General features: G+C 43.0%; 1 long non-coding RNA gene across 2 annotated transcripts; it reads left to right on the top strand.

Annotated features, from left to right (window-relative positions):
- Window positions 1–204: 204 nt before the first annotated feature.
- On the top strand, window positions 205–24,284 carry LOC113595815 (uncharacterized). Of its 2 annotated transcripts, XR_003416418.2 has the most exons (4): window positions 217–308; window positions 15,290–15,389; window positions 21,596–21,768; window positions 23,943–24,284. It is a non-coding gene; the product is annotated as an uncharacterized LOC113595815 (long non-coding RNA). The 2 variants fall into 2 exon arrangements; XR_008292196.1 differs by lacking the exon at window positions 15,290–15,389 and having other exon boundaries at window positions 205–308.
- Window positions 24,285–24,494: the final 210 nt, after the last annotated feature.

Consider the following 24,494-nt stretch of genomic DNA (forward strand, 5'->3'; position numbering starts at 1 on the left):
CCTCCCCCAGCCCTCACGACCCACCAGTCACGCTAGACGCACCAGCTATTCTGCACCCCGGCCTGCCAGATTCCTGAGCTTCACCCTTTCTCCTCCCAGCCTTTGGGTAAGCTTCTGCTCGTCTCTCAAACCCTGCTCATTTACCTTATTGGGTTTTCTTTGTTTCTGCCTCTTAGAAAACAGACTTGACTGGAGAGGTGCTCGGCGTGCTCCCGGCGGGCCCCGCGCGGCGGCGGGGGACTTGTCCTGCTTACACTTGCGCGTGAGGAGCCCTGGCCAGCTGTGCGCGCCAGAGGCCGCGTCGCAAGGTAAGGTGTAGTTCTAATCACCAGCTCAGGAGGCAGAGAGAGGGCTGGGTGCCTGCCAGACCTTGGAAAGCGAGGGCCCTTTGGACCAGCTTCCCTTCAGAGACCCAGGGTCTCTTAGCCAACGTGCTGTTGCTGTCAGGCAAGGTTCTGTGAGGGGCTGCCCCGCGCGGTCTAGAATGGTTAGCAGCAAACATGGTCACCACCCGCTAGATGCTGGCAACCACAAATGCCCCCAATTTTGCCAGCTGTCACCAATTGCCCCTTCCCCGGAGAACGACTGTGGTGGGGTGATGCAAGCCAAACACTTCTAGTAGGATCTACTGGTGTTTAACTTTCTGGCACCGGCTTGCTTGACCGGACCATAGGAGTCCAAGTCCACTGGCAATCCTGAGTAGCACTCGTTGACCTCGTGTTGTGTAGCAGTGAACTCTGTGAAGTGGGCACTGGCATCTTTTATACACAGGAAGAAGGAAAACAGCCTGATGCCCTTAAATCAACTGAGGAAGTCGTTGAAGACAAGGCAAGGCTATCCCCTCCTACCTTGGGTCCTACTTTTGGGTCCTACTTTTGAGTCCCGGAGGTTCAACTAGGGGTGGGAGCCTATTTAACGGGTAGAACCTGGACCCAACTCAGGTGTGATCCCAAAGGCCTTGTGTTTTCTGGTTCTAAAAGTGTGAATATTTCTTCTGTATAACAGCATAAGGATATATCTTTTATAGCACTGATTAAAAGGTGTTTGGAAAATAGCTATGTATTCCCGCTTTTGTACTGAACAGAGAGCATTAATTAGAAAGCCTGGCAACTCCACGGAAAGACTGTTATAGGAGTATTACATTATTCCAATATGTTAGGAAAAAAGTGCTTTTCTGCAACATGACTACTTTTGGAAGTATCATTTCTTTGCCTAAAAAATGCATATTTGGAACCTATTGTATATCACAACCTAGAAGTAATGGTATGCATGCATATTTTTAAAAAATTTGTTTTTAAACGTTTATTTATTTTTGAGACAGAGAGAGACAGAGCATGAATGGGGGAGGGTCAGAGAGAGGGAGACACAGAATCCGAAACAGGCTCCAGGCTCTGAGCTGTCAGCACAGAGCCCGACGCAGGGCTCGAACTCACGGACCGTGAGGTCATGACCTGAGCTGAAGTCAGACGCTTAACCGACTGAGCCACCCAGGCGTCCCCCCCAAAAAATTTTTTTAATGTTTATCGATTTTTGAGAGAGACAGAGCACAAGCCGGGGAGGGGCAGAGGGAGAAGGAAACAAAGAATCTGAAGCAGGATCCAGGCTCTGAGCTGTCAGTACAGACACAGGCACGTGAACTCACAGACCGCAAGATGGTGACCTGAGCTGGTGGGACGCTTAACTGACTGAGCCACCCAGGCACCCCCATGTTTCTTTTTTTTTTTTTAATGTTTATTTATTTTAAGAGAGAGAGAGCATGCACAAGTGCATGTGCAAGTGGGAGAGAAGCAGAGAGAGAGAGAGAGAGAGAGAGAGAGAGAGAGAGAGAATCCCAAGCAGGCTCCACAATCACCAAGGAGCCTGATGTGGGACTCGATCCCATGATGGGGCTCTGTCTCACAACCATGAGATCAAGACCAGAGCCAAAATGAAGAGTTGGACGCTCAACTGATTGAGCCACCTAGGAACCCCTGCATGTATTTTTCTATAAACAATTACACAAGGCTGCATGCCTCATTGCACATTGTTTTGTATATTTAGCTTAAGAAACCGGGTTAGTGGACCCGGGTTAGTGGAAACCACAGTTAGCGGACCTGGCTCTTCTTGTGAGGCAGGACATGGTAACCAAGGCGGGAGACCCCTGTAGCCACACCACTTCTGCAATCTTCATCCAGTATCACAACTGCTGAGGGGTCTTGCGTGAAGTCCTACCCAGAGTCTCCTGAGAACACACCTCATCCTACATCAACAGCTCCATCATCTGGATCACAGCACTCAAGGAAAACTGCATCAGGATCCCAAGGGAATGGGAGTGCTGGGTAAGACTCCACTAACACCAAGCAAAGGAAAAGAAAAAAGAGTGCTTCAAGCCTGTGTGGTGTTGAGGCTTACAGCGATGCGAGCCAGCCCTGCCACATCAGAGCGGCCGTTGGATGCTACAACCACAATGTGGGTTCCCTTTCCCCATTCACAAGTGCTTACTACAGGAATGGGATGGTTTTCCTGGCCTGTTGATGGGACTGTGACTGCAACAAAGGAAAGGCAATATTATATTAAGGTGATTTCTATCCCCCTCTTTGCACAGAATACATACAAGTTTACCTTTTCTGTAATAAAAAAAAACCCACCAAAAACAAAACAAACCCAAAACAAAACTTTGGTAATTTGTCTAAACAGTGGGGTGCCTGGGTGGCTCAGTCAGTTAACTTGATTTTGGCTCAGGCCACAACCTCATGGTTTCTGAGATGGAGCTTTGCATGGGGCTCCGTGCTGACCATGCCAGAGACTGCTTGGGATTCTCTCTCTCCCTCCCTCTCCCTGCCCCTGCCTTGCTCTTGAGTGTCCCCCCAGTCAAGATAAATAAATAAACGTTAAAAAAATCTAAACATTAGCAAAGTATGTAGCATTCAGAGTATCATAAATGTTGGCATTTTAAAATGTTATATCACTCTTTGAAAAATATTGAGATAAACCTAAATTTAATGGTAGTTTGAAAACTGTCAGCATCTATGTTAAATTATATGAGTAAATTAATTAAAAGACAGGAAAAAAAGATTTTTTTTCATTCATGCCCTAGAATAGTATCATTTTTATATCTTTGTTATCATGTTGATAGAAAAAGAGAGTCCTTTTCCCTGACTAGACTCAACATTCCAGGTTTATTTCTAGGTCCTGTCACAGAAGGAGCATAGTAGGTGCTCATGAAATTCTTACCAAACTGAACTGATTTTGAGCAAAAATTATCCTGTTCAAAGCAAAGTTTCCTTAATGAGAATGACTCAGACATGAGTCCATTAGATAACAAAACCACCTCCCTGGGGTATTAACATCAAATCCTACATGAGAGACCAAGTAACTATTCTCTGTCCAGAAGGGTCCTGAGAAAAAACGATAGGTGTCCATACAGGTTAAAAGCAAATACAGTTTTAGGGTGCCTTGGTAGCTCAGTTGGTCAACTCCAACTCTTGATTTTGGCTCAGGTCATCATCTCACGGTTTGTGGGGTTTGAGCCCCGCATCTGCTTGGGATTCTCCCTCTCTCTCTGCCCCTCTCTGGCTCTGTATCTTTCTCTCTCTCAAAATAAATAAACTTTTAAAAAAATCTAAAAAATATATAATTTTAAATTGTTGCCCACAAAATAGAATCATTTGGTAAGATGATATTCCATAGACAATGCTAAGAAATAAAACACAGCTGATTGTCATATTGTTGGGGGAGGGGAAAGCAAATGAGTAAAACAGCGATCATGAAACTGTTGCTAACATCATCTTTAAAGGACATAATGTGTTATGGGTAGAGTTTTTTAACCTAACGTGAAAACCTAAAAAGAAAATATTATTTTCTATAAGTAGTCTAACCTAGGTGCAAACTGTAGTTTTTACTTAAAACCTGCTGGCTTAGGGCTTACATGGGCTTCTGTGTAATGCACATGCATTTCCTGTCAGCCAGGAAGCTCTGCAGATAAATAACTGGACAGAAACTCCTAAGTCCTGTTAGTCTTGCAAATCCAGTAACTGTGTGGACTTAATATCCTTCATTCCAGTTAGAAGATCTGAAACTAAAACAATCAGCAAACCACTCTTTTCAGTTCATATATGGTGCGACATTTTGTCTCGGCACACCCCCCACAGAGTTGTCATGCAGCACAGGAGGGTTTACAAAAGTCAAGACTCATCTTCTTCCAGGAACTAGAGGGCTAAATATTTACAAATGCAAACAGAGACTGTATATCTGAGACCCTCTCAAGGGAGGAGTGGTTGACTGAGAGGGTCTTTTTTTTTTTTTTTCCCTTTCTAGGTTTACGTTGAAGATATATCATAGCAAAACAAATGACGAAAAATGAGAAATGTGTCCAACTGCTTGTTTGGACAGCAGCAGCATCAGCTGGCTGGTTTGGCCCGTCTGTGGAGCATTTTCAGACTTATTCTGCTGTCTTTGCATCAGAGCCATCCTTTACCACTGTCTTGTGATCTTAGGGCTCAGCACAGATCAGCTTTCCTGCTGTCTTTGAGCCTGAGCAATTAGGCCTGAAAAGTGAATTTTTTCTTCTTTTTATAAGTTTTATTTTAAATTAATGATACCACTACATTGTGGTTATTTTTTGCCAAAATATCTAGATTTAGAAAAAACTTTTATAAATTACAAAAATAATGCAAGGCTGTTATAAAAAAAATTCAAACATTCAGAAAAGCGTAATGTAAAAAGGAGACTTTTTCCTTTTCCCTCCATATATTCCACATCCAGAGGTAATTTGGGATTTGTATTAGGAACATAGCCTCTGGAGTGCGTGTCCCAACTCTGCCACTCTTACTGGGAGACCTTTGGCAAGTTCCTTGGCCTTCTTGTGTCTTAGTTTTCTCATCTGTAGAACAGGGACAGTTACGGAACTCAACTCATAGGGTTGTTGTGAGGGTTAAACTCGTTATTACATGTGAAGCACCTGGAACAGTGCTTGGCACACAATAAGCACTAGATGTGTGAGTTACAGTTCTCAGTGGTGGTAATACTGTCAACGTGTTCTGTGTTACTTAGGATACAGGATTAGCTGCCGTAACAGAGACTCCAAACTACAGTGGCTCAAACACTATAGAGGTTTCTTCCTCTTTCTAGAAGCATTTGGAGGAGTGAGCAGGTAGTTGCCTCTGTTCCACGAAGGGGTCCTTGTCTGCATCAAAGGGTTATCTCTGGGTCCAGCTGCAGGAAGAAACAAAGGAAGTGAAAGACAACCAGCTTCCTTTTGAAGGATGTGACCTTTACTTGCATGCATCATTTCTGCTCACGTCCCTTTGGCCAGAATTTAGACCCTCTGCCAAACCTGGCTAAAGAAGGAGGCTTTTGGTCATCCATGTACATGTAGGATTGGGCTACATTGCCCCCTGGGATCTCTATACCCACCCAAGCTAATGTAGTCTTTAGATGCCCATTTAAAACGTACAGGATTGGCAGGAGACCAGAATTCTATTACTAAATGAAATAAAGCAGGGATACTGAAAAACAATTAGCAAGCTCTGCCCCACAAGCTTTCTTTTTTTAATGGTATCATTTCACGCATATTGCTCTACACATAGATTTTTCTCTTAGCAATATGTTGGGCAGGTCTCCCTATGTCAGTATGTAAATATTTATGTTGCCTGTCAGTTCATTGTATTCCGGGAACAGAGGTCTCTTAACTCACTGAACCAAGCCTTATTGATGGGCATTAAGACAGTTTTCAATTCTTACTCTTATGGAGTTTCCATGTGCATCCTTCTACATAGATATTTTTTGCAGGTTTTTTGCTGGCACTTCTTTAACATAAGTTTGTAGAAGTGTATATGGGCTTAAAATTTTGTCACATACTATAAAATTCTACTCTGAAATTATTGTGTCAATTTGAGCTTTTCCAATAACATATGATAGTCTTCTTATCTATAGAGGAGAGAAGTCCGCCTTTGGAGAGACAACCATTTCTATCTGACAGCCTTGTCTGGAGGGACTGTGGTAAGAACCCCCACCCCACCCGTAAATGATAGTCCTGATTTATAGCTGGCTCAGTCTTATGGTACAGAAAAGGGACAAAAGACAAGAGGAAGAAACCTGACATTTATTGAGGACTAGGTATTATTATTGTATATATGGAAATAGAGACACAGAGCTGTTATGTAGCTTGCCTACTTCACCTACCTAGTAAGGCCTTGCTCCCCTCTCTGCTACCTTTTTTTGGGAAGCTTTCTTTATGTTTTCTTCTCTTACATTAGCTTTATTGATGTGTTACTTACATGCAGTACAGTTCAGTAACCTTAAATATGCAGTTTGGCAAATTTTAACAAATAGATACAGTCATGTAACCACCATCACAATTATGCTATGGAACATTCCCATCACGCCAAAAAGATCCTTTGTGGTTTTTGTTTTTGTTTTTGTTTTACAGTCAGTCCCTGTCTTCCACCCAGCCACTTCTCCATCTCAGTTTCCTCTTTTGTTAAATTGGCTAATAATAGCGCCTACCTTCTATGGTGTTTGCAAGGATTAAGTTATTCCATACAGAGTACTTAAAACAATGCCTGGTCCTTTAAGCATTAAGGATGTGTTTGGTATTCTTCTTTCATGATCATCCTCATCACTTGTTACTGTGTACCTATAAGTTAACTAAACTTGATTTCATTGGCACTCTGAGATTTCCTTGCCCAGTACCAAATATAACTGTCTGGATTATACAGAGGAGGCAGCCTCAGGAAAATGGGGGACAAGGGCTATCATAAGGCAGCTACCCCAGCCTTTGATTCTGGGACAAAGTTGTCTAATCCATAGAGGGAGCTATTGGGAGCATTTTTTGCAGATTGGCACTAATATGCCCTTTCATTACAGTGTGTGTGGGGGGGTGGGGGGGGGATTTGACAAAGGTTCAGGAGAGTTATGGCTGTACACTAACCTGCTGAGTTAGTGACCAAGTATTAAGTGTTCCCATCCATTAGTTCCCACTCAATCTCAGAACATGTGGCTCTCTTTGATTAAATTACATGAATACAGCTTTGTGCATACCCTAGACATGTATAGCACATTGTTGCAAAACTAGACATGCTTTAAAGTTAATTTGAAATCCATGTATCTTTTTCAATGCACAAGATTGTTATTAAAGTAGCTACATTACATTCCCGCAGACCTGCAACACTTACTTCCTTCCTGGCCAGAGTATTTGACTCACTTCTCAAAGCACTGGCTGTGTGGGGCAGTGTGCCACAGTAGACTGGGAGGAAGCTCTACAGAACCGGAAGGCAACACAGGACATCTGGTCTGGCCTGGCCCCACCACATAATGCTTTCAGGAGACCTGCTGTTTACACGAGGGCTGAGCCTGTGTGTAGCTACCCTATAAGCAAAGACAGAGATGGGCAGAGAAATTGCAAGTGAAAATTATTTATTCATAAAGAAGAGAGAAGACGGAAAAGAGGCAACTAAACAGAATTGCAGTCCATTACGATGTGGTTTTTGAAGCTCCTGGAGCTTTCTTGTAAGTTCTGTGAGGGCCAGGCTGGTGTCTTACTTCTCTTTATGAGCTGCTCAGCAGAAAGCAGGCACACAGTGGGTTCTGGGTGAACTGTCTTTTCCCTTGGAAGCACTGCGAGTGGACAGTCTCTCTCTTCCATCTGCGACAATCCCCAGGATCCTTGTGCAGCGCTCTTCTTTGTACCCCCTCTGCACGTTGGTGTTCTCGGAGTTTCCTCCTCTTACTACTCTACTACCCCTTTTCAACTGATTTTACATCTTCTACTGATTTAAATGTCCTTGTTTGTGCTGTGAATCCTCTAAATCTTCCTCTCCAGCCCCGATGTCTCTACTGAGTGCCCAGTGGACATTTCCATTGCTGTCCCATAGACATCTTAAATTCAACATTTCCAAAACTGGACATTAAAATTCTTTCCCTCAAGTGTGTTCTTCCACCCGGTTCTTCATCTGGGTCCATGACACCATCTTTCCCTACTTAAAGGGAGTAGGGAAAGATGCTTTGTCTAGAAACCTAAGGCCTCTTCGATTTCTCCTTTTCCATCTCCACTCCCCATGCCTAATCAGTAGTCATAATTGTAGCTAGTATTGATTGAGCATATCCTATGTGTCAGACATTATACTAATCCCTAATATTTTAACTTAGTACACTACCTATATGAGGTAGGTACTCTTAGCATCATTTTATAGGTGAGGAAACTGAGGCACAGATTGCTTGCTCAAGGTCACAGAGTGAATAGATAGCTGAACTGAAACTTGGATCTGTTTAATTCTAAAACTTGAGTTCATCATTGCCACTGTGCACTACCTTTGATCACATGTCCTAGACCCTGCTCACATCTGCATCTCTCTCTCCAACCCCTGCCCTGGGCTGGCCTTTTTGATACTTGCATCATTTCTCATGTGGACTAATGCCAGCTTCTGTCAATGTCTGCAGCTTCCAGCCTGCACTTCCATATGGCTAATGCAGAGTTCTAAAACTTTTCAGTGGTTTGGCATTGCCTGTAGGAAACAGCCTGACCTCCTAAGAGTGGCAAAAGGAAAACAGAGCTCTTCACCCAGATTTTTGCCATCATCTCTCTGCTTGCCCACACATGTCCTGTATTTCCGTCTACTCCATGATGGGTCATGATCTTTCATTTCTTAAGGACTTTGCCCCCCCCCCCTTTTTTTTTTGTGGACTGACCTTTTTACCTACACATCTGTGAATTCTACTTGTCTCTTGAAATTCAGCTCAAATGGTAACTTCCCTATAAAGACATCTGTGATGTTGTGCTTTATAATAAGAAATATATTATTTAGTCTTTGCCCTTTTTCTGGCACAGAGCTCCTTAAACCCTTGGAATTTCCTAAGTGATAAGAGTCCTAAAGATCTCTTTGTTATTCATAACAAGCTCTTTTCAACCACACTGGGTTTATGCTAATAAGGTGACTTTTTGAAAGACCCTGAGGATGGGGGCTGGATGCCAAAAATAACTAGATTTGGAACTTTCAGTCCCACCTCCAGACCTCTGGGGACTCCAGTGGGACTGGAGGTTGGATCAATCACCAATGGCCAGGGATATAATCAATCATGTCAACATAATGAAGCCTCCATAAAAATTCCTAATTTAGAGTTCATTCATTCATCTGATAAACATTTAACACTTGCTCTGAACATGTCTTACACTAGGCATTTGGAGAGCTTCTGGGTTGGTGGACATAGGGAGGTGTTGGAAGGGTGTGGGAGCGCCATGTCCCTTCCTCCATACCTGGTGCTGTGTGTGTCATATACATATATATATATAGATATATGTATCTATAGGTATATGTATCTATAGATACATATAGATATATGTATCTATAGATATATATAGAGAGATAGATATCTATATGTATGTGTATGTCTATATATACACACATATATATTAAGCAGCCTGTTTTCCTGTTCTTCAAGCTATTCTAGAAGACTATCAAACTTGAGACGGGGGAGGTGGGAACCTCGGATTTTATAGCTGGTCAGAAGCACAGGTGACAACCGGGGCTTGCAATTGGTATCTGAAGTGAGGACAGTCCTGTGGGACTGAACCCTTAACCTGTGGGATCTGACATTATCTTCAGGTAGATAGTGTCAGGACCGAGTGAGTTGTAGGACACCTAGCTGGTGTTGGAGAATTGCTTGGTATGCAAACCGCCCCCCCCCCCCCACGTTTGATGCCGGAATTATTGACAGTAGAATGGTAAATAGAGGAGAAACAATGAGTTCCTCCCTTTCAACATCACAGCCCTCGAGGCACAATGAAATGTTCTTTCCTCTGTGCTATGTTCCTTTTATTTCTTTAATAAGCTGCGGCAATAACTCCTTTATTTGCGTGTTACCACAGAGTCCTTGCTGAGAACATACCGTTGCCATGTCCCGTCTAAAGAGGACGCATTGCCATCGTTACAAGTGGATTCTTAATCATTGGCCATTTATTCATTCAATAAAGTCACACTGAGCTCCTTCACTTAAATCTCAGTGCTAAGTACAGGGGGTAGAAAATTAGTAAGACTGGGAACCATGCATTAAAGAGCTCTTAGCTCGTTAGTACACTTTCATTATTAGGTACCTTATCTCTTAGGGCAGGGACCAGGTTCTAATCATACATGTATTTCCAATGCCTAATATAAGGTGTGCTCAGGGCAAGTGTTAAGTAAATGTTTGTCAAATGAATGAATGAACCTGAATTCTACTTCTGTTCCAACTTATGGATTAAAAACAGAAGTGAGGAGTAAGGATAAAATCTCTCTCCAGAGCCTGACGTCTTGCTTTCCAATGAACATCCTCAGAGGATTCCAAAAACCCAAAGCACACTTCCAGAACCAGCACTTGCAGCATGGACCCCACCCACATGATCCATTTAGGGGCCCCTGGCTTGAGGCCCAGATAAAATTATTGTGATCATGATGCTAATGGATAGGACTTTCATAAACCATGGAAGGGTAGGATTTTGTTTTCTCCTGTGTCTAGAACATACCAACCTCAGTGAAGCCTTTAACATAAAAATGGGACCTGCATGGGGCCCCTGGGTGGCTCAGTGGTTAAGTGTCTGACTCCTGATTTCAGCGCAGGTCATGATCTCATGGTTCGTGAATTTCAGCCCTGCATTGGGCTCCATGCTCAGCATGGATTCTGCTTGGGATTCTCTCTCTCCCTCCCTCTCTGCCCCTCCCCGACTTGTTCTCTGTCTCTCACAATAAACAAGTAAACTTTGAAAAAAATGGACCTGCAGTTTACTTCCAACCCCTGAAATTACTGCCTTGGTTCTCATGTTCTAAAAACCCAAAAGGAATTACTCATTGGTATTTGTGGGTCATTATCAGAGTCATTATGTGGTCATTATCAGGATAAACAGTCATTGTCAGAGGAAGAAAAAGAAGGGTACATGAGGATGACAGTGTGGGTCACAAGCAGAGTGTCCTCTAGATTAAGCCAGTTGAGGGGCACCTGGGTGGCTCAGTCGGTTAAGCTCCCGACTTTGGCTCAGGTCATGATCTCACAGTTCATGAGTTTGAGCCCCACGTCGGGCTCTGTGCTGACAGCTCAGGGCTTGGAGCCTGCTTCTGATTCTGTGTTTCCCTGTCTCTCTCTGCCCCTCCCCTACTCGTGCTCTCTCTCTCTCTTAAAAAAAATAAATAAATAGATTAAGCCAGGAGTTTCTGCCATCACCATGGAGCAATTTCAGTGTGCACTGTCCCATCTCCAAGAAGGTTGGGAAACCCCAGGAAACATAGAAATAACTCCCAGGACTATAATTCATCAGGCCCCTTGGTTCCAGAAACTAGGCAGAGCTGCCACACTGGTCCAAGCCAGTGACACCGGATAGCCCCAGGCTTGGTCCTAGCAAAGCTCAAACGAGGCTAGAGTATGGAAAAGTAGGAAGAGACGGTCCTTTGTCATCCTCAGTTTTGGAGAAAACCTTCATGAATCTCAGCATCGTCAGTAGCAATGTGACTTGCTCCTCAGGTCTCAGGTGGAGGCGGGCCTCTGGGGTAGCCCCAGGAAAACTGAGGGATGGAGAGGGTCTGAGGGTCTTCCTCTGTGAGTGTGTATGTTTGTGTGTGACTGAGGGTAAGTGTGTGTGTGGGTATAACTTTCTGATCCCAAATCATCCCTCACATCTGCTCTTCCACTTAGGGGCCCTATTAAAGGCCACCTGAGCACTCCTCTGTCCTTCCCATGCCAACCAAAGGGACGTCTCTCCTCTGTGTCTCCTAGCACACTTTGTCCTGTGATAGCGACCATTTCCTGCTATGCGTTGTGGTCATTTAACTTCTCTGCCTGACCTGACTGAAAGCCCCCTGAAGACCGTACGAGATCCAGTCTGGCTTAGGGCTCCCAGCACATAGTAGGTATTTGACGAGTATGTCATGACATTTGAATCAATCCCATGCTCAGCTGCCAGTGTTCTTCAGTACAGACTTGGAGAGTTTTCTCTCCCTACATCCATCCCTTCAGCTCCAGAGAGCACCTGCTCAGGCAGCCTGGCATGGGGATGGGAACAGCAGCTGGCCCAGGCTTCGTCCTTACCACTCCACACAACGGAAGCCCCACCTGGCCCGGGGGCTTACAGGGCACCGGGTGACTGAAGGCCCAGCCTGGGAGCCAGAGGTGCTGGTCTGTGGGGTCTGGACAACATATCAGCCCTCCTGGAGCCTTAGTTTCTCTTTGGTGGCTAGAGGATCAGCCCCTTTCTACCTTCCTCACAGGGTATTGGGAGGTGACAGCAATGGCAGCTTTTAAAAAGCATTAAGCAAGGGGCATCTGGGTGGGTCAGCCGGTTAAGCGTCTAACTTCGGCTCAGGTCATGATCTCATGGTTCATGGGTTTGAGCTCCACACTGGGTTCTGTGCTGACAGCTGGGAGCCTGGAGCCTGCTTCGGATTCTGTGTCTCCTTCTCTCTCTGCCCCTCTCCTGTGTGCACTCTCTCTCTCTCTCAAAAATAAATAAATGTTATAAAAAATGTAAAAATAAAAAGCATCAAGTGATGCACTAATACCAAGTAATATTACGATGAAAATAATTTTGGTCTGGTCTTTTTGGGGAGAGAAAAATGTAGTTATCAGTGTCCTACAAATAAGCCATTGAAAATGACTGTGAATGAAGTAAAACTCAAAAGAGGAAGAAGAGAAAAGAATCCCGAGCCTTTCTGAAGCTGCTCCTTGGTGTGGAAATGAAGCCAAGGGACTTAGCATTAACAGATCAGGCTCCCCAGGTGTGACTTGCCCAGACCAATGGTGAAGGTCTGTCCCTGACCCAGGAGGCCCGGACTATCGTGGGGAGAAACTTTCCAGCAAAGCTGCTGCTGGGCGTGTGGCTTATTGGTACACGCAGCTGGAATATCTTTTCTTGTTGTCATTTTTTTTTTTTTTTTTTTTTTTGCTGTGGTTATCTCATGTTAGAAGTTGCTGGAAGTACATTTCTCTCTCTCCTGAGAGAGAAGGTTATGCTGGCTTTGCATGTAGAATCACTTCTCAGTTTCTCCAGACCAGTGGCCTTTCCTTTTCCCATTTTTCTTTCTCTAGTCTTTGGCTATTCTACTAGATGTTAGTATTTGAAGGGAGGGTAGATTGGAGGGGAACATAAGTTGAGTTAAAATTCCATCTGGCGGGGCCCCTGGGTGGCTCAGTCGGTTAAGCCTCCGACTTCAGCTCAGGTCATGATCTCATGGTCTGTGAGTTCGAGCCCTGCGTCGGGCTCTGGGCTGACGGCTCAGAGCCTGGAGCCTGCTTCCGATTCTGTGTCTCCCTCTCTCTCTGCGCCTCCCCCGTTCATGCTCTGTCTCTCTCTGTCCCAAAAATAAATAAACGTTAAAAAAAAAATTCCATCTGGCAGTGGATTTGATAAATGTTTTAGTAGGGGAGAAGTTAGTATTTAACTACTGTTTTATTAAATTTGTTACCCATATTTTTCCTTTTTTTAAAAAAAAAATTTAATGTTTAATTTTTTTCTATTTGTTTTAATGAAATTTATTGTCAAATTGGTTTCCATACAACACCCAGTGCTCATCCCAACAGGTGCCCTCCTCAATGCCCATCACCCACCCCTCCCCTCCCTCTCACCCCCCATCAACCCTCCGTTCTCAATTTTTAAGAGTCTCTTATTTTTAATGTTTAATTTTGAGAGAAAGACAGACCATGAGCAGGGGAGGGGGAGAGAGGGAGACACAGAATCTGAAGCAGCTCCAGGCTCTGAGTTGTCAGCACAGAGCCCGATGCAGGGCTGGAACCCACAAACCTCGAGATCATGACCTGAGCTGAAGTCTGATGCTTAACTGACTGAGCCGCCCAGGTGCCCCTCCCATATTTTTTCTTATAGATTTTCAAAATTGGCCATGTATCAGAGAACAGAATACAAAATATCTATCATATCAACTTTAGTAAATTCATACATGGCATGTAAAAACAGGAGCTTCCAGAAGGTGGTGCCAAAGTCTGCCTTTTCTCCACCTCCTTCCTCACTCTAGAGTTTCAGTCTGCACATTTCCCTCTCAAGAAAATGAAGTCTCTGTATCAGCACAGCCCAGCTCTAGTAAGAGATCCACAGCAGAAGATGTTGAGGGGGGAAAAATAGCCTCAAGAGGTGTAGCCGTGGTTGACACAGCTAAGAACTTCCAGGTTTCCTGATTGTTGATGGATTTTGTGCCAATTTAGGTTTGAAGAAATGTACCAGCAGGTGAAGGTCAGCCTCCCTCCCCATCTGCCACCTCTGCCTCCCACCGACCTCAGGGAGGTCAGATGTTTTGCTTAACAGTGAGGTACTGGGACCCCAGGGCAGAAGAAGGCTCTAAATTTGAGAGTAAGAGACTATAAATGTAAGACAGGAGATCCTGAGCCCCAGTGGCTGCCACTACGGTCTTCAGGCTCATGACTCTGCCCCAGGCCACGGCAAGGACACAAATGGAGATGAAAGAAAGGGAAACCATCCAAGTGACAGGATTGTCCCTATGCATTCCCTCAAGTCTGGGGAAAAGGGCTGTGCAGGTGAGGAAACCAAAGAGAGTGAGAAATTGCAAAGCCAGGCTAACTAAACATTGACACCAAGCCTAAGCATCTGTTAATTGCTATCTAGGTACGTGACATTATGAAAACGGAAAAGAGATGCAGTCCCTGGCCTCCAGGAATTAATAATTAGGGGGAAGGAAAGATTATTCCATCCAGGAGTATGTTAAAGCTAGCTGGCACCTGTGTGCTAAGTGTGGACATCTGTGTTCAGTAATACCGCGTCAGTAGCTTCATATCAGCGGTGGTGGGAGTATTTACACCAGGGAAATCAGTAAACACCGCAAATCATGGCTCCCCCTCACCCAGAGCTGAATGTTAACCATTTACCAGCACACAGATTATTTGTCCCACAGCACAAACTGCTTAAATAAAGGGGGAGCGGGACATGCCAAGGCTGGGAAGCAATGGAGAGTGTTGTGGGTTTGCATTCAAGGTCAAGCTCTCCCACTTGTTGACCGTCTGACCCTAGCCTCAGTTTCTATCTGTCTTTGGGACTAAAATCCTATGCTCATTACCAAGGTGACAGGGGTAACCTTGTAAAATTTGTGAAATGATGCAGGTCTCATCCCAGTTTTATGAGAAATACAGAAGATAATGAATATTTATTTTTTCAATTATTCAATAATGTTTATTGATTTTTCCTGTATGCCAGACATTGTGCTACCTGGGCAGTCATAAAACATAAAAATACTTTGTAGATTATAAGGCTTTTGTACAAAATCCTTTATAAACTAGAAGGTGTCATACATGATTTTTTTTCCTCCGCTTTCTTCGCGTCTCCCAGTCTGGATACACTCAAGTTTGCTGTATGACACATCCTGCAACTCATTGTACTCTGATGCCCTCATTTAAACTACAACACATGGCAGCCATCAAGAACAATGGTATGGAAACAAAACTGAGCCAAGAAAATATCCTTGAAATATTTCATTGACTGGAAATACGTAATAACAAAATTTGTACCAAATTATCTCTACATGTATATATGAACCCAAGAGAATATACATTAAAATATTCACAGTAGCTTTCTCTAGGTGGTGAGATTGATGATTTTGATTTTTCTTCCTTGCTTAGATGTGATTTTACTTTTTCTACAAAAATTACCCGTGTAATTTTTGAGTTAAAGATGAAGAAAAACATAAAAAATTTTCATTTAGCTATTTGTTCTATAAAATATTAAATTTAGATTTGAAAGGAGCCTTAGAGATCTTTACAGATGAGGAAACTGAGGTCCAGGGAGATGAGAACTGAACTAGTTGGACTTCCTTCTCTAAATTGGACATTTTCTCTCCCCTCTTTCCAAATGTGTTTGCAGAGCTTTTGATTATTAGTCTGAATCTATGCACTTTGTAATTAGATTCTCATCTTTAATTATCTTCCTGACTTTTTGATGTCTCTCCTTACCCTAGTATGGTAGTTTTTCTTTGACTTACTTTCTTTCTTTCTTTCTTTCTTTCTTTCTTTCTTTCTTTCTTTCTCTCTTTCTTTCTTTCTTTCTCTCTTTCTTTCCTTCTTTCTTTTTCTTTCTTTCTTTCTTTCTTTCTTTCTCTCTTTCTTTCTTTCCTTATTTCTTTCTTTCCTTATTTCTTTCTTTCTTTCTTTCTTTCTTTTTTCTTTTCTTTTTTTTTTAATAATGTTCAAGTGGCTGCTTGGTTTCTTTGACTTTTGTCTTTGAAAGACTCCTGAGGTAAATAAGCATTTTATCCTAATCAGTAGCCTCTTTAATTATATCTTCTCACATTTGCCCTTTGGTCTCTACCAACTAACTTTCTCAGAAATTTCCAAGGATGAATCATAATTCCTCAAAGCCATCATTCCTGGAATCAGAATATTTTTTTCTTTATCTAATGTAGGCTCAAGTAAGAGTTCTTGTATTATTAATACAAAGGTTTTTGCCTTCTGGGCCTCAGTTTCCATCTGCTAAGTGGATATTTTCTCTACTCCCTTGATGACTATTTCTTACTGAAAACATCTTGGAAAATCTGAAGCCCCTCCAGCCTCAACTGGCAGACACTTGACTCCTTAGATTGCATCTGAGTGAATGGATCTGGGCCAGGGGTTGTGATGGAAGCTAAAGAATCAGAGCTGCCTCTCAAGATGGGGAAGCTTGGACTGTACATGGGGGAAGCCCAAAGGGCCACAGCCAGGGTCAGAGCAAGTGAATTTGAATTTGACTTTTTTTTTTATTAACTAAAGCCTCTTCTCTGACTGATGTCCCACACCCACTTACCCTGCTCAGGCCACCTATGACTACAGTTTGCTCCCTTTTCTGTGGCCATTCATGAGACTTAAAACACACACACACACACACACACACACACACACACACACACACAGAGTAAATGAATTGATGTAAGCTTTCAGGTTTTCTCTGAGAGTCAAGGGTAACAGTATCAAGTACAAATATATTTCTGTATATTCTATATATATGTTATATAGAGAATATGTAGGTGTTTATATTATAGATATTATATATATTTAATATATATAATGTGTAATGAATCTATATAATTAACATATATTAAGTTAACATTTATATTTCTATACTATGTATGCAAACCACAAAGGTAAAGCTGCATATGTAATTTCAAGTTTTTTTTAGCAGCCTTGTTAAAAAAAAGGAAAATGAGATGTGACAGTAATTTTAGTAATACACTTTATTTAACCCAGTATATCCTAAATATTATCATTGTCACATGTAATGAATAGTAAAAAAATATATAATCAAGATAGTTTACATTCTCTTGTTCCTACCAAGTCTTTGAAATCTAGTGTTCATTCCACATTGAGAGTGCCTCTCAATTCGGACATTTTAAGTGTTCATTAGGCACATGTGGTTAGTGGCTACACATTGGAGAACACAGTTTGGAGGTGTATCTATATGAATTGCCAAGGTTTATAAGATGGAGAAGAATATAAGATGGGACTTCCAAGTGGATTTAATCTTATTAAAGGTGTCCCCTCTGTGGAATTGGATACAGGGAATGAAGTTTTACTACATACCTGGCATTATGAATATATGCAGCTATTTTTGTGTATAAATCAAAACTCCCAACAACCGTATAAGATGAGTAGAGAATGCTTATTTTACAAGTGAGGAAAATGAAACTCAGGTAGTCTAGATGGCTACCTAAAGGTGCCCCAGCGAGCAACTGGAGGAGGCAGGATACAAACCCAGGTCTTTGTAGTGCCAGAGCGCAGAGGTTTTCCCTGCCCCACACCCTCAGTGTTCCAAGCACACAGATGTCCTGGCTATCTGGTGGGAGACAAGCAAGTAACCAAGTGTGATAAGGTTGCTCAAGGCCAGTGTGAAAACACTAAGAAAGGGCATCCAGCTCAGACTGGGCCAGGAACAGCTTCTTGAAACCTACTGAGTCTGCTGAGGGTGACGGAGCTGAGGGAAAGGCCACCTCAGAGAGCTGCTGCAGGAAGGTGTCAAGGGTGGCTCTTTGGGGACCGCGGATGTCTCCAGGTGGCTAGAACAGGGCCTCCAGGTGCTGTGGCAGATACATGGGCTGAAAGCAGAGAAGTCAGTGAAGGGTACAGAACCAAGGGATTTTACCCCCAACGGCTATGGGGTTTTAAGCATGTGATTGATAAGAAGGGATTTGACTTACATGGCCCCACACCCTGGACACAGAGTGGAGGGTGAACGAGGGACCCTGTCTGGGTATGATCCCACTTGTACGTTTCTTTTGTAAATTTAAATTTCAAGTCTAACCAAAGGGGGTGACCCCCAGAGGTTAGGACCTGCCCGGTCAACAGAATGAAGCAAGAACTCTGGGAGGTGCTTGATGTTCATGCCAGGGTTTGGGGCCAGGCAAATCTAAACTCAAGTTCTGGCTTTGCTATTCTCTAGCTGCGCCACCTCCGCCAAGACTCAATTTCTACATCTGTAAAGCGGGAACCACACAGGGACTAACCCGGTAGCGCTGTTGTGAGGATTAAGTGAAACAGTAGTGGCCAAATGCTTAGCAGAGTAGCTGGTACCTGGCCAAGGCTGAATCAAGCGTGCCCGGTGGTGTCACTGTTACCAAAGCAGTGACACAGCCAAGCATCTAGGACCATGGGTGGATGGCAGCACACGGACTTCCCAAGTCACTTCCTGTGTCACATGCACCTTGGCATGTAGCCAGGTACAGGATACCTGTCCCATGACTGAGGTTAGTTAAGTGATACAAACAGTATGTAAAGTACAGCTGTGGCCAGTGTTTCAGGGGAGAACTGTGCTCTAGTCAGAAGTGAAGAAACGTGCTCAGTGTCGTTTGCCAGGGCTGTGGTAACAAAGTACCACAAACTGGGTGGCTTGATACAACAGAAAGGTATTTTCTCCCAGCTCTGGAGGCTGGAAGTCTGAAATCAAGGCGTCCGCAGCCATGCTCCCTCTGAAGGCTCTAGGGGACAATCCTTCCCTGCCTCTTCCAGCTTCTGGTGGGGGCTGGCAATCTAGCATTCTTCGCTTGTAGCGCCGGCTGCAAAGGGTGCACCCGCATCCCATTACCAGGTGTGGGTGCAGAGGCTCGCACAGGTGGAGGAACATGGCGGCTCCTGTTCTTCCTCCCCTGTGTCCTGTTTACACTTAGTTCTGCCTTCTCTCCCTCTTTTTTTTTTTTTAATTTTTTTTTGAAAGAGAGAGAGAACGTGACCAGGGGAGGGGCAGAGAGAGGGAGACACAGGATCTGAAGCAGGTTCCAGGCTCCGAGCTGTCAGCACAGAGCCCGACGTGGGGCTCGAACTCACAAATCGCGAGATCATGACCGGAGCCGAAGTTGGACACTCAACCGACTGAGCCACCCAGGCGCCCCTCTCACTCTTTTTAATATCACCCAACATGGAGTCGAATATATTTTAAAATATTTTTGTACTTGCTGAAAAAAAATCATCATGCCCTCTTCTCTAGCTATCCGGTGCATGAAAAAAGTGAGTTAGCTTTCAGAATATACATTGCTAATCCTTCCCTGCAATTTGTCAGGAGATATCGAGAAACTTGGAGGCAGGAATTTCAGTCTGGGGACCTGCTCTGAGGATAAAGATATGTTCATTAAGATGTTTTCCATGTCGATATAAAACTTTTTTAGGAAGTGTACTTTATCTTTCTTTTAAATAAAATAGCTTTATTGGGCTGTAATTGACATGAAGTAAACTGTACATATTTAAAGCATACGGTTTGATAAATCCTGGCACATGAATAAACTCATCATTATGATACATTTTGTAACTTATTTTTGTCCACTATTTTATAATGTAGAATGTGCATTTTGTCAAGTTATGAAATATTATTTTAGAAAATTATTTTAATGATTACATAGTATCCTATGGGATATAACTTATAATATTGAAAAATGATAGATGATTGAAATATCCGACAAGAGAGAATTGTTACTGGCGAGTGAATATACACACACATGCATGCACACATACAGAGGAAAAGACTGAAAAAAATTTTAACTGCTAACAGTGACTATCTAGGTGGTAGGATTCCAGGTGGCTTTTTCTCTGTTTCTGTTTTTCTGTTTTATGCACAGAACCATCATAATTAATTTTAAAAACAAAAATAATTCATTTTTTTCTGAAAATTAAAAATTAAATGTCTAAAAGTAGAATTTTACACACAACAGTGGGATATATTGTCATTTAAAATGTTTAGGTGGCTCAGTTAAGCAGCTGACTTTGGCTCAGGTCATGATCTCATGGCTCAGTGAGTTCAAGCCCCTCGTCGGGCTCTAGGATGACAGCTCAGAGCTGGAGCCTGCTTTGGATTCTGTGTCTCCCTCTCTCTCTGCCCTTCCCCCATTCACACTCTGTCTCTGTCTCTCTCAAAATATGAACGTTAAAAATAATAATAATAATAAATTTTTAAAAGAATATTTCATGATATGAGAAAACATGTTATATTTAGCAAAATAAACAGCTTACAAAATAATATAGCTTAATTAAAATTTTTCAATGTTTATTTTTGAGAGAGAGAGAGAGAGCAGAGTGTGTGAGAACTGCGAGATCATGACCTGAGCCCAAGTTGGATGCTTAACTGACTGAACCACCAGGCGCCCCAATAGTTTAAAGAGCATTGAAAAGACAAACTATCATTAATATGCCAAATGATCTCTAGACAGTGGGATTATGGGAGATCTGAATTTCCTGTATTTCCCAGATTTTCAACAATGGATATAAATATATCAACTGTAAGAGAAGTTATTAAAAGTCATGTTATAAAATTCAGTATTTTCAGGTTGTGAAGCAATGGTTAATTTTTATCTTATTTGATGGCTTTCTATATTTTCAAATACTCAGTGAAAATAAAAATGAGCTTAAACTGTATCAGTTACTGCAATACAAAATAGTAAGATCAGGGGAACACTAATAATAACGTACCTCATGATCGTTTGACACGCATTGTGTTATCCAGTGTTTTCGTGTATAGCTTCTCACTTGACCTCAAAGGAAGTCTGAACAGGTGAAAACAACCGTGTGGCTCTGAAAAGATGCTGCCTCCCCATGCCGGTTGCCCGGCCAGCATGTCCTACGGGACATGTCCAAATCTGCAGCCGAAGGCCGGTGCATACTGCTTCTAAGCCTTCTACGTAAGTAAACAAAATTGTACGGAATGCTTCAGTTTTCTGTAAGCTGGGTTTTTTTTTTAACCTGTTAAAGATCGAAATAGAACATAAAATTTACCATTTTCACCATTTTTTAAAGTGTACATTTCAGTGGCATTAAGTGCATTCACACTATTATGCAGCTGTCACCTCCATCCACCCCCAGGACATTTTCGTCCACAGCCAAGGGATCGTAAAGGGTTCTGAATGGATAGTCACATAACACATTTTATTCCTGTCCTAATGGTCAGGTAAAGAAACCGAGATTTTCTAGCTGTTCTTTCCTTGCCTTTCCCATTTTCTTCTCAACACTTGCAGTCTGGCTTCTGCCCACAGCTGCCCTGGAACTGGTCCCATCACAGGGCTGTCAGCATGTCCTGGTGGCAGAATGTCCTGGGCTGCTTACTTCTGGTCTGCAGGATTGGAAAATCTGTTTTCTAATCCCTCCTGGAAATTTTCTCCTTCTGAAATTTCTTTAACACCCTCTCTCCTAGGTTTCCTCTTACCTCTTGGATCTTTCTTCTGACTTCTCCTCATCCTGGCTCAGGAACTCACCTCCACTCCCAGAACCACCTGTCTGGTTTCCCTGCCTCTAGGCCTGCCCTGCCAACCAGTGTGATATTTCTTAGAGGGAAATCAGATCCTGTCTCAAGTCTACAAATGTGACGTGAGTTGACAGGATAAAACCTAAGCTCCTTAGTTAGATATAGAATGCTCCTTCTAACCTGGCTGCCCATGACCTCAAACACTATCCTCAGTAGCACCCCTTTAAAGTCTGCAGCATAGAACCATTTGTAGTTCCAGTGTTGGAGAACTAGGCTGCTTATACGTCATCAGCATACATGTAGTCCCTCTACTCTAGAATGTAGGTTATGATTGCTTGTGTGGCTGTCTCCCACCACAGGGCAATCTCCTGGAGGGCAGGGATCTTTCTTGCCCTCTTATATCTCAGTGTTTAGTATGACACCTTATAGTTGGACAAAAAGTTAATAAATGTAAGCAGCTCCAGAAAATAGATTGATGTCTTGATGGAGATCTCAAAATCATTAAAGGGTACAGCTAGGACTGAAAGCCAGGTCTTCAAAAGTCCCACCCTTCCACTATAAATATTCTTAGTACTGAGCGACCTGGTCCAGGGACAAGATGCCGAGAGGAAATGGATGCAGTTCCTGCATGGTCCTAGGAAAATAAGAAAACAGAGTAAGTGCTGCAACCCTAGACTAGGGTAGAAAGACTGATTACCAGAAATCATTTTACAGACAGCCCAAATTGAAGAGTTTATTATAGCTGGTATTATAAAGCCACACCACAACAGTGAAGAAGACCAGCATCTGGTGGGAGCCCCTCTCCCACCTCCTGCTGTATGTTCTGGAACAAGAGCCAGCAGTGTGCTTCAGCAGAGGATGTCACTCTGTCCTCCCCCAGACTAGGGGGTCTGCTTGTCCCCGATCACAGCCTACAAGAGCTTGTGGCTGCATATGAGCTCACACAAGACAGAAAGGCAGAGTGCTATAGCTGAAAGAGATCTTAGCTACATCGGGGTCCTCTAGTCTTCTTTTCTAGATCGGCCACTAACTGGCTGCATGACCTCATAATGCCCAGGAGCCTTCTTCATATGTACACCAAAGGGATATTTAGAGATCTTTCAACTCTGACATTCAGAAAGAGGAAAATATTGGCAGTTAAAGATTGTTCAGTACTTTTAAGGCTAAACTGATTCACATTTTCCAAACTATCAAAGGAACGGCTGAATCCTCTTAGGGTGCGGATAGTCACAGACTTATCTCCACTCGCCCATGACTATGACCCAAGTCTTGATTACTGTTGCTTATGTAAATGCCCAATTTATTTGAGGTGCTTCTTGGGAAGAAAGGACTTTCACTGCACTCTTGGTTTTAACTATTTTCACATGTTATGAGTTGGGATAAATGACATAATTGATTCATCTGTGTGATATAGAACCTGCTTAGAGTTCTTTGAAAGATGGCTGTACTGAATGAGAGATCTGGCCAGTGCCTCTGCTGAGAGGGAAAGGAGAGAGAAAAACAGAGAGAGACAGAGAGATTACCTCTTACAAACCCAGATGGTTTCCTTAGTGGTTGTGAGCGGTTTCCACAAAACCCACCTATCATTTAGTCAAGACTGTTAATTAGGGGGCACAGATTTGGACTGCTGTCTGTACCCCCCAAGCTGGTTATTAACCAGGAGGCTGAGCTCGTGGTTGCAGCAAACACTGGAAATTCACCAAGTGCTGCCCTGGGGGAGATGGTCCACCTCCATGTCCTAGACGGCCATGGGGTTCAGGCATTTCATTGTCCAAAGTCCTACATGTATCTTACTTTACTTAATATTCACAACCACAAAAGGGGTAGAAAATACAAGATTTAATCGCCAGATTAGGAAACAGGGTCAGAGAGAAAAAAGAACTCACCCAACATTACACAACTGGGGGTTCAAAACCATTCCTGACCCTAAGACCATACTCTGCCTCTCTGATAACCTGATCCACCTGCTTCCTTTCCCTGCCTGTTAGGTTTTCTGCATTTCACCATCTACCAAACGAATACAGCCACTTACATCCCTCCTTCTGTCTCCCCAATCTCATGATTCTCTCTGACTCTGATTGTTTCATGGGTTACTTACCACCTGGTAAGTTTCCTGAGGCCAAGGAGCATGGCTCCTACTTCGTTTTTCATCCCAAATCACTAGATAGCAAGCTGGGCACATTTGATGGTCAATGGGGCAACACAGAACCCACAAATGACATGTTCAAAGACCACAGATTTTTGACTCATGGAATGCCCCTTCCCTTTGTGTCCTCAACTTTTTTCTCTCCCACAGTCTTGTTTGTGTTTCACAGACCCTCCTGCAGCTCTTCGGATGTCAACCAAAATGTCATTCCACCGGAGTCTTCCCTGACCACTGGATTTCAAGTTTTACCCTGGTTATTCCCTTTCATGGTCTCCCTCTGTCTCTCTCTCTCTCTCTTTAATTTCTCTATAAATGTGTTGTTCTTTGTTTATGTTATAGAACCCAGAGTTCTAAGCCACATCTTTGAATTATTCTGTCCCATGTACATATGAGATGTGAGATATACATGTTAATAAACTTGGGTTTGGGGAGTTTTATTCGTTTTTGCCTTGTTAATCTTGCTTTTATTATACAATGTCACCTGAAATCTATGATGAGTAGAAGAAAATTTTTCCCTTACTGTGTGTCCCGATTGTTTTTTTTTTTTCCTTTATGTATTTACTTGATAAGCTCCTGGTTGTCCCGAATGGCCTCTGCTGTAACAACAGCCTCCCTTTCTAGTGTTGATAGGTTTCAACTGTAGAGTGCTGGGGTCCACTGCAGTATTGCTAATAAGTACAAAACAAAACTTTGAATTTTCTG

The sequence above is a fragment of the Acinonyx jubatus genome, chromosome D2, assembly GCF_027475565.1.
Source record: "Acinonyx jubatus isolate Ajub_Pintada_27869175 chromosome D2, VMU_Ajub_asm_v1.0, whole genome shotgun sequence".
Taxonomy (NCBI): Eukaryota; Metazoa; Chordata; class Mammalia; order Carnivora; family Felidae; genus Acinonyx; species Acinonyx jubatus.